Source organism: Cricetulus griseus, chromosome 8 (genome assembly GCF_003668045.3).
Source record: "Cricetulus griseus strain 17A/GY chromosome 8, alternate assembly CriGri-PICRH-1.0, whole genome shotgun sequence".
NCBI lineage: Eukaryota > Metazoa > Chordata > Mammalia > Rodentia > Cricetidae > Cricetulus > Cricetulus griseus.
The window spans coordinates 68,602,720-68,621,573 of NC_048601.1; the positions used below are offsets into that span (position 1 = coordinate 68,602,720).

Sequence of the window (18,854 nt, forward strand, 5' to 3'; positions counted from 1 at the left end):
AAGTACTTACACAGGAACATTCCCTAAAATATATATTCCTAAACTTCAGGATTGGAGAGGAGATGGCAGTGAGCCTTTTCTTATTTGTTTTATATATTATTCTAATTGATTTTTTTAAAATAACAGAGGTTTTATAGTAAAAATAAATCTAATATGCATTCATTATTTAAAATATGTTTCCATGAATATCATTGTTCCTATATAGTGGAGAAGACTGTAATTCAAAAAAGTTCCAAAGCTTATAAATAGTGAAACAAGCTTTGAACATTAGCCCTAACTGCAGAGTCTGAACTATTAGTCACTATGTGAGATTGTCTGTTAGACCCTTGTTCCCTGGGGCAGATGGTATTTTATTTATGGCAGTGATCCCCACCATGTCTGCAGCAGCACTTAGCATATCCCAGGCAATCAATACATGTCTGTCAAGTGCAACTGAATGCCAGCATGAACATTCTGTTTCTAACACAAATGTAATATACTTTCCATTTATAAGAGTAGAACCATGTACAGCTGATTTGTAATATACTTCTTGATTGCGCCTAGGAACAAATGCATCCTTACAGAGTCAGAGGGTATAATTAGGGGCTGGAAAAAGAATGGAACCGAATTCAACATGAATAATGCCAGACACTCATTCACTGAGGGTAGGAGGAAGGGAGCAAAAAAAAAAAAAAGTTAAACTTAATTCCAGCATGAAACTTAGAAACAGTGTTAACACAAAACCCCAAACCACTGCTCTAAATAACCAATTGAATGTACATGGGGGGTTTAAATTGTTTTCATCTACTTCTGAGAAACTAGAAAATGTCCTGGCTGCATTTTGTTTTATTTCCTTCTTTTACTTGTTTTCAGTTCATTGGTTAAAGTACCAATATGTTTCAATTTTTGTTTATTGAAAAACATTTATTAAAACGAAAGGTTAAAACCTCCCTTGCTTTCCACCTCTCTGGAAAACACATATGGATTATGTCACAATACTACGGTATCTGGAAATTTGAAAAATGTTGTGGCTTAAATGGACGGCTTGACCTTTCCATTCATTATTTTCTATTCACAAGATGTTGAACAGGCTGTCAGGCTGGAGGTCCTGGCTACAGGCGATGGAGTGAATAAAATTTAACCACTAAATAGAATCCCACCTCATTAGGAATGCATATCAGCAGAGAGCTTTATTCTAAAGCCTGGAGAAGGGTGAGTCTTGGAAGGGTCGATGCAAGAGTAAAAGTGTTTTTTTTGTTTGTTTGTTTGTTTTATTTTGTTTTTCCTTCCTGGCAAAGGGTGTTGATCATAGTTGGGTCAGAAGGATGATTAATGTTTCTTAGGAGAAAACCAAATATTCTGTTAAGATTCCCAGAGGGTTTCACAAAAGCACGTTTGAAATAGATAAAACAAAAATATGATTTCTGTATATATATTCTTGTATATTATGAGGTTTGAGGAAAAAAGACACAAGATAGTTACAAAATATTCTACATACAAAAAATAATAAACATTTTCAATAATAGTTCATATATACGTTATTTTGAAAGTTTTAAGATTTTATATTTTAAATGTTTACATTACTGTAAAATAAGCAATTCCATATGTATTTTCTGGGAACAAAACAATATTTTGCTGGAGATAGTGGCTATTAGTCCCCGCTGCAGCCACAGCCTGCCTCTGCAGCTGAGGCACTTAAATCATCACGTGTCCCAGATGCCTTTCACTGTCAGCTATGTGACATGTGCATTCCTTAAATGTGTCCTCCAGGGCCCCATAGATTAACCAAACCTCCAAACTGACATCCTTGTTCAGAGGGTCTTGAAAAGTCCTATGCTGGTGTCCCAAATATCAGTCTGGGGTCCTTGTTCCCATCAGCTGTTTCTGTGGGTTTCTCCAGCCTGGTCTTGATCCCTTTGCTCATCACTCCTCCCTCAGACTTTGGGAACCCATTCTACACAGAGTGATACTCTCTCAGTCTAGACACACGGGAGGTGGGGGGTGGGAGGAAGGTCTAGACCCTACTCCAAATACTATGACAGACTTTGGAGATTCCCCATGGAAGGCCTCACCCTCCCTAGGGAGCAGAAAGGGGATAGGATGAGGGTTGGTGTGGGTCAGGGGAGGAGGGGAGGGTAAGGGAACTGGGATTGACATGTAAATGAAGCTTGTTTCTAAATTCAATTTAAAAAGGGGAAAAAGTGTCTTCCAGGCACAGCTTGCTCTCTTGATCCTGGCTTGCTTCTCTCTTGCTTCTCTCGCCTCTTTCCTGTTATCTCTCCAAGTCTGTCTATTTGCTTCACTCTCTCATGTCCCCACTCTGAGGTGGCCTTTTGCTATTTCACTCTCCCCCTTCCCGCTCCCCCAATAAATCTCTTACGATAACTAATTTGCTTACGGTGTGTCTGTTTTGGGGCATACCTTGGCATGGCCTGCCAAAAGGTACCCACTTAGCCTTTCCTTTTCTTTTTCTTTTTATCCCTTTTACTTTTATCATGCTTTTAATTCTAAAACCCCCAGGAGACCGAGACAGAAGGATTGCAATGAATTAAGAAAACAACCTGGGCTGTAGAGCAAAATCCTGCCTGAAAGAATTAAGCAGAGATGAGGAGGAGAGGGCAGCTGAGACGAAAGAGAAGTCGGAACCAAAATTAAGGACACAGAAAAAAAAAAAAAAAAAAAACTGCATGGAAAGCTACTATCTTATAAACTTACTGAAAAGTGTAGTTAACGTTTGAATGAATGCAACTCGCACAGATAGATATCACTGCTTTCTGAAGCCATGGGTTATTAAACAAAAATCCCAACACCAAGGGGTGAGTACCTCCCTATGAACTGCTAGCTAAGGAGACACCAAAAGAGAGATGGTAAATCCAGCAATAAACATAATCCTTTGAACAAAACGAGTCTGAAAATAGCATGACTTAGATGAATAAAATATCAAAGGGGGATTAGGGATAAAAATCAGTAGTAGAGTACTTGCCTAACATGCTCGTGTCCCTGGGTTTGATCACAAAAACCTTTGGGAAAAACAAAGACTACAAATCTAATATAAAATTAGGTTCCCAGAAAAAAAGAAAATGCTCACCTGTATTAAGGATTGCACAAGGCCAAATGACTGAAATTCATGACCATGGAGAGTTTAAAAATTGCAGATCAGAGCTAATTTATCTTAGGCTACTCTTAGTCCCTTGGAAAGCCATCCATTGTTCATCACTGGCTTGACATCAGTATGAGGGTCAAAACTTCTAAAATGCTGCCAACAGAGGAAAAACCAGAGAGTAAAGGTGCTTTCCCTTATGACTGACAACAGGAGCTGGGTTTCTAGGACTCACAGGGTGGAAGGAAAGAATTGATTCTTACATGTTCTGCTCTGATATACACACACATGAAATGTATTCTTAGCAGAACTGTGATCCGAAAGCTAAGGATGTTTTCAGACAACACCTGAGAACAATACAGAGACCTTTCCTGATTTGCTGGAAATCTTCTACCTTATATTTCACCTTTGTAAGTCATCATTTACACACGTCTGTTACTATACAAATTTTATGAAACTGTTACCATGTTAGAACATGTTACTTAGGATAACCTGAAGCTTTGTTCCCAGGCCAGCATCACTCACAATTGGCTCCAGGGTAAATTATCTTATTCCCTTTGAGGCAAGGGCTTCATTTTTGTGGCAACACCATATGTATATGTGATTGCAAGCAGACAAACACCTCTTTTGGGTCATTTGCTTGGGAAATGGAGGAGGAAAGGGGGAAAAATACATGGGATCTGTAGGATTCTGTGTAGGAAGAATATATGAATCAAGCATGCTCACTGGTTAATTACTTCTACAGTTAAGCTTCCAAACTCTCTGCAGCCCAATATGGTCCAACTCTATACATTTGTTAAATTCACTGGGCCCCCAGATTCCACAAAGCAATGGGGAAAACCTTTCAGGGGTAGACACTAAAAAAGGGAGAGAGATGGGACATATAAAGTGCTTGCAAAGTTAAGTTCAAGTCCAGAACAGGTTACAAAAATAAGAGCAGTGGCCCAAGACCTCTGGAAGTCTCCAGGGAGCCGTGAGTGTGACAGAGACCAAGCAAGCAAAGGCCTATTCAATGTAACACAAAGGTGTGGCTGTGAGGCAGCAATCTCCGTATAGTTTTCAGATATCCAATTAGATATTTGCATGTACTATTTGCCTTGCTTGTATGTAAAACTCAACATTACCAAATAAAAAATAAAAACATCATACATACCAACAGCAGAGGATAGAAAAACACATATGCTAGCTGAATGTCCCCAGTGGCTGCCCGTGGGTAGACCAGCAGCAATTCTTCCAGTTGAAGGGTCAGCAAACTAAAGCACCTGGATTAGAGCCAGCCCTGTCTTTAACAGAGAATTCTTGGAAAACGGCCATTCTCATTCACTTATGTATTGTCCATAGCTGCCTCTATGGTACAATGGCAAAGTTAAGTAGCTTTGACAGAGTCTGTTTGGTCCACAATGCCTGAAATATTTACAACAGGCCCTTAAAGAGTTAGCTGACCCTGCTTCTAATATTTCTTTTCCAATCACTTCATACTCAGATAAGGAGCTGAATTAGCATGTGTATACAAAGAGATTTTTCCAGAATGGAAGCTTTGTTGTGGGATATTTGTACACGGTATGAAGGTGTTTTGTTGTGACTGGTATAATAAAAAGCTGAACGGTCATTAGCTAGGGAGGACGTATAGGCAGAACTTCCAAAGAGAGAAGGGAAGAAGGCTGAGTTGCCAAACAAACAAAGAGGAAATAACATGGGCAGTACAGAGAGATGAGGGAATGACCCACATGACAAAATATAGATTAAAATAAATGGGTCAATTTAAGTTATAAGTGCTAGCGGGACAAGCCTAAGCTAAAGGCCAAGCTTTCATAATTAATAATAAGTCTCCATGTCATTATTTGTGAGCTGGTGGCCCAAAGAAAAATCCAACTACAAAGTTTCCTCACAGACAAGAAACCCATACCCAGACACTGAGGCTCTGAAGTGTTTCCAGTTATAAAGGCTAGCACATGGAATTTTGAGATGCCTCGGTAAGTACAGTTGCTTGCTACTGAGACTGATGACCTGATTTCCATTCAGGGGATCCATGTGTGATAAGAAGAAAACCACCTCCTGAAGGTGGTCCTTGGATATTCACACTTGTACCATGTAACATGTGCCCACCTCCAAAATAAATAGATATTTAAGTAGGTAGATAGACAGATGATTGATAGATAGATAGATAGATAGACAGATAGATGTGATGAAAACATTAAAAAGAAACTGCTGGTTTAGGTTGGCCTATAGTAGCTCTATGTGAAAATTTGGCTTAGTGATGAATAGAGGTCTTGCCTGATATGTGTGAGGCCCTGAAGTTTGATCTCAGCATCACAAAAAAAAAAAAAACAAGAGAACAGTAAAGTCTTATTGCTTAAAATGATAGAAATTTACTGCTTTCATTTCTAAATGGTATCATTCTGTGCAATCAAAGTTTAAAAAATACTTTATAAAATCCAATTCCAAATATTAGCATTTTACGTATGTTGGTTTTAAGTATTCATGCTTCTTAGCTAATGAATCCACTCCTTTTTAGTTATTCATGTGGATGAGTGTACATAGCTGATATATATAAGACTGTGGGTACTCATATGCCCTGGCATGCATGTGGAAACCAGAGTAAGTTTTCAACTTCTACTTTCTTTCTTTCTTTCTTTCTTTCTTTCTTTCTTTCTTTCTTTCTTTCTTTCTTTCTTTCTTTCTTTTTCTGAGACAGGGTTTCTCTGTGTAGCTTTGGAGCCTATCCTGGCACTCGATCTGGAGTCCAGGCTGGCCTCGAACTCACAGAGATTCGCCTGCCTCTGCCTCCCGGCACCTTCTATTTTCTTGAGGCAGGGTCTTGTACCAAAGTGCATACTCTAGGCTAGCTGATCCACAGACCTGGGGTGGTTCTCTAGTCGTAGCCTCTCATTTCACTGTAGGCATGCTAAGATTACATATGTGTACCACTGCATGTGGCTTTTTACCTGGGATGGAATTCAAGTTACCAGAGTTGTGCTGGCAAGTGCTTTAACAACTGAATGATTTCCCACACCCCAAATCTACTTCTTGGGGAGAGGTATGGCTTGTATTGCTTGTTGTTTTATCACAATATAGAACAGTCTATGAGACAAGCCTCTATGCACACCTGTGAAGGCCTGTCTGGATTAGATTATCCTCAGGACACCTGCAAGGGTTTGTCTAGATTGGATTAGCCCAAGAATACTTGTGATGGATTTTCTCTGAAGGACTAATCCAGGTGGGAAGACTCACTCTAAAATGAGTAGTATCATTTCCTAGACTTGGGTCCTGGGCTGGATAGAAAGAAAGCTGTCTGTGCACCATCGTTTTCTGCTTCCTGATAACCTCAAGCTCTCATCAATAACACTTCCCAGCCATGATGGACCAGACCCTCAAATCCTGAGCCAAAATAATACCTTTATCCCCAAAGTTGCTTTTGACGGAATATTTCATCACAGCAACAGGAAAAACAACTAAGACAGGAGACTATCCCCAACACTACAAACAAAACTTTGATTCCTATCAGAAATACACTTCAGAAATAACAGCTGAGTTTTTTGTTGTTGTTATTGTCGTTGTTTTTGCCAACAAACAGATTGATGTTTACCTCCCAGGTCTCCAAAAGGCATAATGACTTGTATTGTACTTCTTTTCTTGTTGTTGTTACTTAGTTTTTATTCTGTCATAGAATTGCAAGATTAACAGGAGTTCTTTTAAGCCGAGGTCCGTAATTACAGTCCTTAAAGCACAGAGGCGATGAAGCAGAGCTCAATAACATTACAGTCATTAATAACAAGCTATTGTACTAAGTCTATCTAAAGGATGACTTTCTCTGTGACAGGAAGTGAAGGAGGAGGGAACTCTGAAACTCTTAAGCCTTTTAGTTGGTAGGTATGACAGGAAAGTCAAGTTTAACATCCTCTTAACCTGGCCAAGTCTCCCTTTCCAAGCAATCAGAACATCTAGCACAACATACTATAATTGGAGTGGTTTGGTTGTTTAAAAACATATTCTTATTTTAAACAAAATAGCAGCTATTTGTTGAGCCCTTAACTGGTGTCAAACTTTTAAGTTACCAACAAAATGATTCACTTCATTTTTTAAATCAGCAACCCAGTGAAGCGAGTTCATATTCATCCTTTCTCTCTCTCTCTCTGTCTGCCTCTATCTCTCTCTCACTTGATTGGAAGCAAGAGCAGGTATGGTACCCCAAGCAAGTGTTAGTGATGTATTTAGCCCCTGGCTTCTCTTGCATCTGACATTTAAGTATGACTTCATTATAGGGAAGCATAAAGGAGGAAAGATAATGTCGGTATCCAAACTGTTCTCTTGTGCTAATTTAGCTGCTGTTCTTGCAGGCTGTTAGAATATAATTTGGCATTTTACCTAAATCAAGGGAAATTAGTAATAAAAAAGAAATGAGCAAGTAACCTAATGAAGCTTAGTTTTCAACTAATTAGTGGCTTGGGTGAACATCATGCTTTTACCTGAAAAAATTTTAGAAATAGTACAAAGGGTGCCTAGGGTCACTGCTAAAAATTTGTCTCCAAAGCCCATGAGGCCTCAACCCTACAGACAAAAATACAGGCAACTGAGCAAAGCTGGGGATCGGAGAGGTGGCCTTCCCTGGTAAAGAGCACACCAATAGGTTGCCCAGTTGCAAATGATCAGCTCTGAAAACATGCATAGAGTTAGCAATATATGAACTGAACAGGATATATATATATATATATATATATATATTATATATACCATCATCAACCTGTCTGAGGGTGGACTTGTCCTATGTTCATGCAAATTGTTATATATATATATATATATATATATATATATATATAACAATTAGTAAATAAAAGAGGCCAAGAGTCAGGGGTATGGGGTGTCTAGAAAGATAAAAGTAAAGTGAAAATGTTTTGATCAAATTAGAATCTCAAAAAATAAAAGAATAAAATAAAGAAAAATTTCTCCTTCATGGGCATGAACTTACATGAATTCTTGGGTGTGGAATTTCTCATTTACCCGTTCATCTTTCACTCTTCATATGTCTCATTTACCCTTCTTAAGTGTTGTCTAGGCAGGATAGAAAGAAAGGAAATTCTTGGCACACATTAGAAGGGTCAACAGTCTCTAATCCTGGAATCTAGTTAAAGCCTCTCACCAAAAGAGAAGCAAGGATACCAGCTCCATTTACAGTTGCTTATGCCTACTCCCCTCCTGGGTGCAATCCGAGAGACCTCTCCATATACCCCAGTTATTGGGAAAAGATATGGACTAAACCCCCTGTGTAACCCTGTGGCTTCTGATTTCAGTCCATCAGATTACACCTCTGTGCAAGGCATTCCCACAGCCACCTAACTTATCCCATTTGTCAAAAGAAAAGTGGAGGAGATTCCTTAGCAACCTTTTGAGATGTAAATTGAGAGTCACAAAATAGTATAGATGGCTAATACCAAGATAATTATTTGTGACTTTCCCTTGAGAAGCCCAGATTCATGCTGGGGTGTATCCTGCTTTTTTCTGAGCACCTCTCTTTTTCTTGAGCCTATATTAAAATGTTCCCCCTTATCTATCTGTCAGACTGAGACTGATAGCTCTAAAGATGAGGCTAGTCATTTTATTGTCCAACCTGCTCATTTCTAAATAGCAATTATTCTATCAAAACAAGAATCTGTGTGTGTGTGTGTGTGTGTGTGTGTGTGTGTGTGTGCCTGCATGTCACAGAAACGTAACGCAGCTTTTGTATAACCTGGCAGTGAAGAGTCTGTTCACTCCAAAATGAAGGCAGAATCATCTTAAGGATTCTGATAGCATGACCACTGGGATCAAGTAATTTTCTTCTTGAACAAGCACAGATCACAAGTCCTCCCTCCACAGCTAAGCAGTTGAACAACATATAATTAGCTGTATTGCATTTTTGGAGGGCATACTCTCTCTCCTCCATAGAGTACCTGTCATTTCTCAGGAAGATTTGTTCCTATGTCTGAGGCCAGAAATATGAAGGGAAAAAAGGGTGTACCATAGTACCATCAATCAACCTGTCTGAGGGTGGACTTGTCCTATGTTCATGCAAGCAGTTTCACTTGTTATAAATGTAAGAATGTAAAGAATTTAATGTGAGGCTAAAATAATGTAATAACTCATAAGTTTCTCAATACTCAGAAATGGTATAGATGTAAAACAATCCCCCGTGTAACTGATATATTTTCTTGACAATTCCTTATGTATATACAATATATACTTACTCTTTCTCTCTCTAGTCCCCAACTCTGTCTGGGCCCTGCCCTCTTCCCAATCACTCTTTCTCCTCCTTTCATTTGTGTGTGTGTGGGGGGGGGTGTGGGTGTGTGCTCAAGAATGTTCCTTCAGTATACCCAACATTATTCTGCATACTACACACAATTTTTTATGTGAAACTGCATTTTCTTTATTTTCACATACTTTTAATTTCAAAACAAAATAAAACAAACAAAACCACAATACACAATACCCAACCCTGCTGTTCTGTGGGAGGGGATTTTCCTGCCTTAAGGCACAAGGACAGGATAAAGAGATCCTCTAGCATGGACAGAGAGCCAGGTAGGTCAGGGCCAGCCAAGGCATCTGGGGGGGGGAGGATGAGTGGATACAGGGAAACTATACAGAGGACATGGTCTTCCCAGGGGATCTAAATCTTCTTCTTCCATGCAGGAGGCATCCTCATCACCCTTGAGTGGGGGGATCTCATCAGAAACAGCAGCACTAGGCTCCTCTGCTGTCACCTCATCTTCATCGATACCCAGCTGTCCATGATGAACACACGACGGGCATACAGTTTGATGTTGATTTTTTTGTTGTTGTTCTCAAAAAGTTCAAAGGGAGCTCACTGAGGAATGAAGAGCAATGCTCTGAATTCCAACTGACCTTCTACAGAGAAGTGCTTGAATGCCAAGTGACCCTCCCAATCATTGGTGAGGCTCTTGTAGAATTCACCATATTCCTCTTGAGTGGTATCGTAAGGGTTTCTGGTCCAAATGGGCTTAGTCTTATTCAACTCTTCCTGATCAGTGTTTTTCTCCTTAATCTTCTTCATTTTCTTTTTCTTATATTTGCCACTGCCATCCTCCTCATCTGATCCTACATCTTCAATCTTTGGCTTTTCCTCATCATCCTTATTTTCTTCCTCTTTCTCACCCTTTTCTTCTGCCTCATCATCACTGATCTACTCTCGTTCCTTCTCCAAATAGATGGTGATGGGATAGCCTATGAACTGTGAGTGTTTCTTCACTACTTCCTTGACCCTCCTCTCCTCTAAGTACTCTCTCTGGTCTTCTTTGAGATGAAGGATGACTTTGGTACCCCAGCCAACGGGGTCACCATGGTCTGCATGCACTGTGAAGGATCCACCAGCAGAGGACTCCCAAGCATACTGCTCATTATCGTTGTGCTTTGTGATCACAACCACTTTCCCTGTCATGAGATAGGCAGAATAGAATCCAACACCAAACTGCCCAATCATGGAGATGTCTGCACCAGCCTGGAGAGTCTCTGTGAAAGCCTTTGTGCCAGACTTAGCAATGGTTCCCAAGTTATAAGATCAGCTTTGGTCATGCCAATGCCTGTGTCCACCAAAGTCAGCGTGCGCTCCTGAGGGTTGGGGATGATGTCAATTTTCAGCTCTGCCCCTGTCCAATTAGGAAGGGTCTGTCAGGCTCTCATAGCGAATCTTGTGCAAGGCATCAGAAGCATTGGAGATCAACTCTCAAAGGAAAATTTCCTTGTTTGAGTAGAAAGTATTGAGATTAAGGACATGAGCTGGGCGATTTCTGCCTGAAGGGCAAAGGTCTCCACCTCTTTCTCGCCATGGTGCACTTCCTCAGCCATCTTGACAGGAAAGCTGAGTAGTATAGGGCCGAATGGGTACGGAGCTCGCCAGATTGGCACACAGAGCCTAGGCTGAGCGCGCGGGGAGAGGCGGGGTGACTCAAGCTACACACAATTTCTTAACAGGTCATTCTCCTCAGCCTTTCGATCTGAGACATCCAATAGAAGACTGGACTACTTCTTTGTGCTTAGAACAACTCTATAAATCCATATGTGACCAAAGTCATCACAGGAGACAATAGAGGACCTTGCAATGACTACTCCTCTTTCCAAAGCTTCTCATGAGTTTCCCGGGAAAGTACCAGGTTTCTCACACAGCAATCTTCACTTCCATTGCCTTGTTTTGACTCTGTCTTTGTGAGCTCTAGTCCTGGACTGTAGAGATGGCTCAGTAGTGAAAAGAACACCTCTCCCTTTCACAGGACCTGAGATTGGTTCCAACTCCCATGTTAAACATCAAGAGACTCACAACCACCTTTAACTCCAGTTCCAGAAGATCTAATGAAAGACCCCTGTCCCTTAGCCCTTTCTTTCTCAAGTTTGTCTCCTCTTCCTCCTGTTGGCGGCTTCCCCGATCCCCACCCCCGGCGGCCTTTCCCCGCCACCCGCCGCACGCCCGGCCCGAGAACAAGCACCGGGTGGGCCGGCCCGAGAATGAGCACCAGGTGGGCCAGCCCGAGAACGAGCACCGGGTGGGCCGGCACGAGGGCGAGCACCAGGTGGGTCGGCACGAGAACAAACACCGAGTGAGCCGGCCTGGAGCCCTGCCCCTGAGCCCCCGCCCGAAGAGAAACACTCCGTCCCAAGGTCTCCGCCCCCAAGGTCAGCCATCAGGAAGGGGGGGGGGAATTGAGTCTGCTGTACCAGACACCAGACACCAGACCTTGAGAATATGCTGATCTGGAATGGCTCTGTGTCTCATTTGAACCATCCAATAGAAATAATTCTGTATTTCGCCTCATTTGAAAGACTCTATGTTTCACCTCATTTGAATAACTCTGTACTTTGCCTCATTTGAATAACCCTGTATAGCGCCTCATATACATTGACCAATGGGAATAGCTCTGTACAATGCCTCATTAGAATTATCCAATAGAATCCCTGCTCCTAGCTTGCGCCTTTTTCCCTATATAAGGACCCCTTTCCCTTGGCTCGGGGCGCTTAGCCACACAGAAGCTAAGTCGCCCCGGGTACCCTCGTCTCCAATAAAGCCTCTTGTTTTTGCATCCAAGTTCGTGGCCTCGCTGATTCCTGGGTGTGTGTCTCCCTCTACGAAAGTACCTCTTCGGGGGGTCTTTCACTAACACATTTCTCTCCCACCCACAAAAGGTCAATATACACACATATAGGCACACACATACACAAATAAAACTAAATCTTTAAAACAGTTTGTCTTTTTCTTATGAAAATAAACAAACAAATGTGATTATTATATTTTTATTAATAAATTTTGTCCATGCAAACATTTTTCCTTCTGCTGCCTTTTATTTTTTATTAAATCTGCAATTCGCAGCACATATACATTACATGTATTTACAGACAGTTGCCAAGAAAGAGAAAATTTGGAGAAAACTCCTGATACTCTTCAGTTTTTGATAGCTCAAAATGCAAAGACATCCATTTATTTTCCAGTGTGCAAGTGTTGCTGGTCCTTCTACTCATCTGCTCATGTAGTTGTTATTAAAACCACAGAATTTGTGAATAAGATCATCCATTGATTTGAGCAAGCATTTATCACACACTCTCAGTTGGAAAAGGTGTATTATAACTATGCTACAATGTCTTCACATCCTGAAGAACTACATAGCATCAGCTCTTAAAAACATCCCATGTGAAGGGATGCACTCTCAGCCTGGACACATGGGGGAGGGCCTAGGCCTGGCCGAGCATGATGTGGTGGACTTTGGGAAGCCCCCATCGAGGGCCCTACCCTGCCTGGGCAGTGAAGGGTTGATGGGGTGAAGGAGGGGTTGGGGGTTGGGGGAAGGAGAGGGAGAAGGATTTGACTAGTGAAGCAAGTTTGTTCCTAATTTGAACTAATAAAAAAAATTACAAAAACAGACAAACAAAAAAAGCCTGTAAACAACACCAAGAACCTGCTGGACAAACACTATCTAACTCAAAGATGCTGCACTGGTTTAGGCTTCAGTGTCTGAAACCACAGCCTGGGGGGATAATCTTTGGTCTTAAGAATGACTATCTCATTGGTGCATTTAGGTGTGAGACCTTCTGGTAAGTAACAACTATGTGTGTTTCAATTCTCCATCTCAAGGGAAAACTGCTACAAAAATAAATAAGTAAATAAATAAATAAATAAATAAATAAATAAAAAGCTCAACATTCAATTTCCTTGCTTTTGCCCCATCCACAAATGTATTCTACAGTGGTTTTCTTCCTGTTTTGCAAATTTAATTTCCTGTCAGCATTTCCAAATACTATCTAATGAGTCTGTCCTCTGTTGGCATTTACCCTAAGTAACAGGGAATTCATGGCAACTCTGGGAAATCAAACAAAGAACAGCAGTAGCAGCATTTGGTTTGATATTCAGTCACTGTCTACATGCTATAAAGACTTTGTCTTTTACTGGTTAACAATGAACACTGAAAGGAAATGGTTCGGTCTACACTATGTGCGGAGTATAAAGTCAGAGTAGGAGGCAAACCCAAGTACCACCCACCCTTTGCAGCCCTTTGCAAACCTGGCTGATTGTTCTGTTATGGATGGTAATCAGTAGAGATTTCTTAGAGATAGAATGGGGCATGGAAGGTACCAACATTCAGATACTGAATTATGTATTGGAATGCAATTCACACCTCCTCTTTCTCTTTAGAATCTTCTCTGCTGATATTCTGACCATGTGAGGGAGATCTTATGTTTTAGGGCAAGGGACAAAACTCAAAAGTGAACAAAAGCAAACCATGTCACTGAGAATAATACATAATATCTAAATATGTTTAATCTCCACAAAGAAAAAAATTGGGAAGGGGCACCACTAGGGATTGAGTCCAGAATCCCATGTTGATCAAACACTGTATCATTGAGCTATATCCCCCACCAGTAATATACTTTCTTATTGTTTTTAATCATGCTCATATTTATGCCTGTGTGTGGGTAATTGCATGTGGATGCAGGTGCCCTTAGACACAGGTTCCCATGGAGCATTTCATGCATTGATTTCCTTCCCACATTAGACAGCAAAAAAAGAAGTAAATAAAACTTTTTAAATAATGAAAGTAAGTGTTTCATTCCTGTCAATCTAGCATTCAGCAGCCAAACATAGGAAGACTTCAAGACCAGTACTACCTGGGCTCTATAGTAAGATTTAGGCTAGCCCAGACTGTAGTGGAAAATCTCACCACAATAAAAAGGACCTTCAGTTGACAATCTATTCCATAACAAACATTACAGCATACTTTTTTCTCTCTCCCAAGGGACATGGGAATCTATCTACAGGAATCCATAGGAGAATCAGGTACCTAATTGATCAAAGTTTGATTTTAGTTAAATCTAAGTTTGCAGAAATAGCCTTTGTCTTTCAGGTTGGAAGCTGAACATACAGAGGAAGGGGAGGAACTTTGTTCCCTGGCTTCAGGATTGAAGGAAGGGATCCTTCTTCCCACTACAATAGCCTCAGGAGCACAGTGCCAATAGGTACAGAAAGAGAAATGTGGTATCTGTCTTGTGACCTCTCTCTGACCCACCTTCACCACCTAGGGGTACTGACTGCAAGGAGGCTTGCCCTGCCAATCACCGAAAGACATGTGTAATGCACGCAGGTCATCTTCCTGATGCTCCTGTTGCTGTCATAATGTCACTATGATTCCCCTCCCCACCATCTCATGATCTGCATACTTCCATTTCCTTTCCATCCAATCATTCCTCAAGCTCTGGGTCTTCTCTTCTTGTATTTATATAGTTTTGAATAAATGGGGAAAAGAAACATCTCACCAAAATGTTCTTCTTTCAACCATTATCTTTTATTATTTATTCAGCTAGGGAGATCAAATTAAATATAGAATCAAACTTTTGAAATCCTTTATGCATCCCCACACATGCAAATAACCATGCGCATATCACACACACACACACACACAAGAGAAAGGAGACAAGAAGGGGAAGGGGTTTCTCTGAGATAAACTCGGGGAATAAACCAAAACTCTATACTATCATCAGAGTCCTTCTAGCCAGCATGGCCTCCATGATGATAGCAACTTTGCCAGTGATGCCTGCCCTTCATGATCTTCCCCTTGCTTTCCAGTTTCTGCTGAGTCATTACAAAGGAAGTGGAAAACATAGTTCTCATTTTGTTCTATAGTGTGTTTGGATGGGGAATATGGGGAGGAGAAGCTCATAAGACACTTGTTGAAAAATGAAAGTCACTGGCATAATCACCATTGCTCCTTGTTATGCTCAAAGCAACAATTCTTGAGCTGATCATTTACTGTAGATTACCACATCCAATAGTGGAGAGGCTATACTTATCTCAATGTCATGCTGAGCCATGAAAACCTCCAGAAACAGTCTCTGGTCATGAAAACAACATACGATTGAGTAAAATTCATCCCTATAGCATGTACTCAAGATTCATCTTCATGTTTCTAAGCATAAGAATGAGTTTAACAGGGCTGTGTTTGCAATCAGAACTCACATTTATTGTTGAGTGTACACTAAATTCCACTGGGCTCACTTGATTTTACTCATGAGATTTTGCCTCTGACAACACTTGGTTTTTCTAAAAGCCAAACCCATCTTCAAAATATGAGTAGAAGTATAGAAAGGTTGCTCAGAGGAAGGGGAACTTCATGTACATGCATGAGGACCTGAATTTGCATCCACAGCACCCATGTAAAAGCTGCATTCTGCCACAGGCATCTATAACTTCAAGGGAGGAGCAGAAACAGCAAGATCATTTGGACTTGCAGGCTTCCAGCTGAGCTAAACAACAAGCGCCAGGAAACAAGGCAGAGAATGCTAGAAAAAGGACAGGCGATGTCTTCGCACAGCTTACACAATACAAACACATACCTAAAAGCAATACAAAAGTACACTAAGAGACTATCCAAAAGAAGAGCCCACAGCCTTTCAGCAACTCTTACAAAGAGTTACATAACAATGTGATTGAACGGTGATTGGGAAAAGAGCAAATTCTTCTGTGGAGGAATCCAACATTTACTTGGATAAATGTATCCCAATATATATGTGTCAAAGTCTCTCCCATGGATACAATAACAAAACAAAAGAACGTATGAGCAACAGAAATTTAGGATAAACATTACTCATAAGAATCTGGAGGCATGAAGCCCAAGGTCTAGGAGCTAGATAAACCCCTGGCAGGGAGACAAATAGGGAAAGGGGCTACAGACAGATAATAAAGATGACAACTTTCTGGCTTCTACTTCACCCTCCTGACTTGAGATAAAGGCTTGGTGGGCTTTTTCTACACAACAAGGACCCACTTTCTGGAGACAAGACAATGCTGGACAGATATGCTCAAGACTGGTAGTGAACACACTTGAATGAGTATGTGAGCCTGTGGGTGCCCCTTTCCTTAAGCTAACCAACCCCAAATTAGGGGAAACCAACCTGCCTCATACCACTGAAAAACAAGAAATATTCCCAGCCCTCCAGGGGAAAAAAGACTCCAGTCCTGACTTTGATCTACTAGGAGTCTTTCTGTGTGATTTTTCTCCTTCTCTTTCTGTCTTTCTCTTCCCTGCCCTCCCTCCCCCATCCCTCTCTTTCTGTCCTTCATTTGTAATTAAGTCTGTTACCTGTTACTACCTGCTTTGTCTGAGGTTTTTCTTTTTTTTTTTTTCCCCTTGTGTTTAATTCTTTAATTGGTGGAGAAAAGAAACCTTATCTAAAATCCCAGATGGTGACAGGAGGTAACAGGATGATGGCTATTCTCTCATTCCTGATGGCACCTTTGCTACATCCTCACATGGTGAATGGGCAAACAGGCCTCTGTGTTTGTTTATAATAGCATGACTCCTTACCTACATGTTTCACCACCTCCTAATAGCCTTGCTTATTTATTACTACAGCACTGTAGACTGATTTCAGCATAGGCAACTTTTGTCAAACACCATTTTTTCCTCTTTGTTTTATTAGTTCAAATTAGAAACAAGCCTGCTTCACATGTCAATCCCTGCTCCCTCTGCCTCCCCTCCTCCCTCACCCCCCACCAACTCCCAAACCCATCCTCCATCTGCTCCCCCCAGGGTAAGCCCTACATTGGGGAATCCCCAAAGTCTGTCATCTCATCCTGGGCAGGGCCTAGGCCCTCCCCCATGAATCCAGGCTGAGAGAGCATCCCTTCACATGGGATTTTTGAGGCACAAAAATGGTCATTAGAGCAGCAGTCTGTGCGCCAAAGAAATGGCTCATCAGACAAAGGTGCTTGCCTCCAAGCTAATAACCTGAGTTCCATTCCCAAATCGCACAAGGAGAGAACCAATTCTTGCAAATTTTATGTAGAGGTCAGAGGACAACTTGAGGAATTCACTTATCTTCTTCCACCCTGTGGGTCCCAGGGATTAAACTTAGATCTTAAGACTTGGCAGTTAAGTACCATTACCTGCTGAGCAATGTTACTGATCCAAGATGTTTCTTAATGGAAAGTTGATCACAAGTAATGCTCCCAAGTAAGCTGATATTATATATGATGCCTAATCTTTCTTGTCCATGGTTTTAGAGGATGGTAGTATATATAATTTGTATAGCCCATAGATGATGCCTTCTTAGAAAACATTTGTTGATGAGTTATTATGAGAAAAATAATATATTATATCCTCTTTATTAAATGTACCCAACTTCCTATCTAAAAAAAATCCTGCTATGGGGAAACCACAAATATATCATCTTACATTTATTGACTCCTTTGAGGGAATCCTGCTGAGACACAAGCAAGATAGCATCAAGTAAAAATAATATCCCAGCTGAACTCAAACATTGTGGGAACTAGAGCATTTTTCATGCATGAATCAAATGCTCTTTCTCTACCTATAGATAAACATTACAAGCTAAAGTGAGAGTTTTTCAAATACTGTGTTGACAAGCAAACACACAAAACAAAACCCAGTGGCTATGTTGAAAAAATATAATAACAACTAATTTTTTTTAAATGTTGTCTTCTCTAGCAAAACTAAATGCTATTTCCCCTCACCCCCAGCTTTTTTTTTCTTAATTTAAGAGGCTGCCTTAGAAGTTTCTACCATTATGGTTAGCTTTCTTAGTACCAGAAAGTTCTATGCAGGCTACTAGGGAAGAAAAATCAACAGTCTTACTCGGCCCTTTCACAATATTATGACTGGCCTGGCAAGATATGCCCAGGAGTGCATTTGTGACATGGATGTTATAGTGGTAACCGGCTACTTCCTTCTTGAATTTAAGGCCAACTGCATAGGGAAAAATGCCTCGTACTGTTAATCAGGCCAAGCCACCATTGGTTAGGGAGTTCCGAGGCTCTGGAGGTTAACCTACTATTATTATTCCGCCCTAGACATAGTATCATATTGTGCTCTACATTCATCTATCTATACCCATAGATTAGTGCAGCTCTTGAGCCTCATTCGAGAATATGTTTGGTTTAGTTGACAGCAGCTAATACAGAAATTCACAACCGGTCAAAGTGCAGAGAATAAGTATTAGTACGGTGCTCAGTTGTAAATGGGACGTCTATATCACATCCCTTCCCCTCAATACTCAGGGAAGTATTACCCCATCAAAGAAGAGGGGACAGAAAGAGTGTAAGAATGAAAGAGAAGGGAAGACCAAGGTAAAACTATGTCTTCTTGATAGGAAAGAAATTATGAACCCATTATAGCTGTGGTTACCTAGACAGGATCATGTTAGCCAACATTCTATCATAGAAGGGGAGCCACTCACAAACCTCCACCACTATCTGAAGAATTACTGACAGCTGAGGACTGGTTAT

The 18,854-nt window shown here is 40.9% G+C and overlaps 1 protein-coding gene and 1 pseudogene across 5 annotated transcripts in view; both read right to left on the reverse strand.

Moving 5' to 3' along the window:
• Ctnna2 (catenin alpha 2) overlaps nt 1-18,854 on the reverse strand; it is a 1,115,196-nt gene that overhangs the window by 166,389 nt on the left and 929,953 nt on the right. The gene's annotated exons all lie outside the window — the stretch shown is intronic.
• On the reverse strand, nt 9,813-10,918 carry LOC103160869 (annotated as a pseudogene).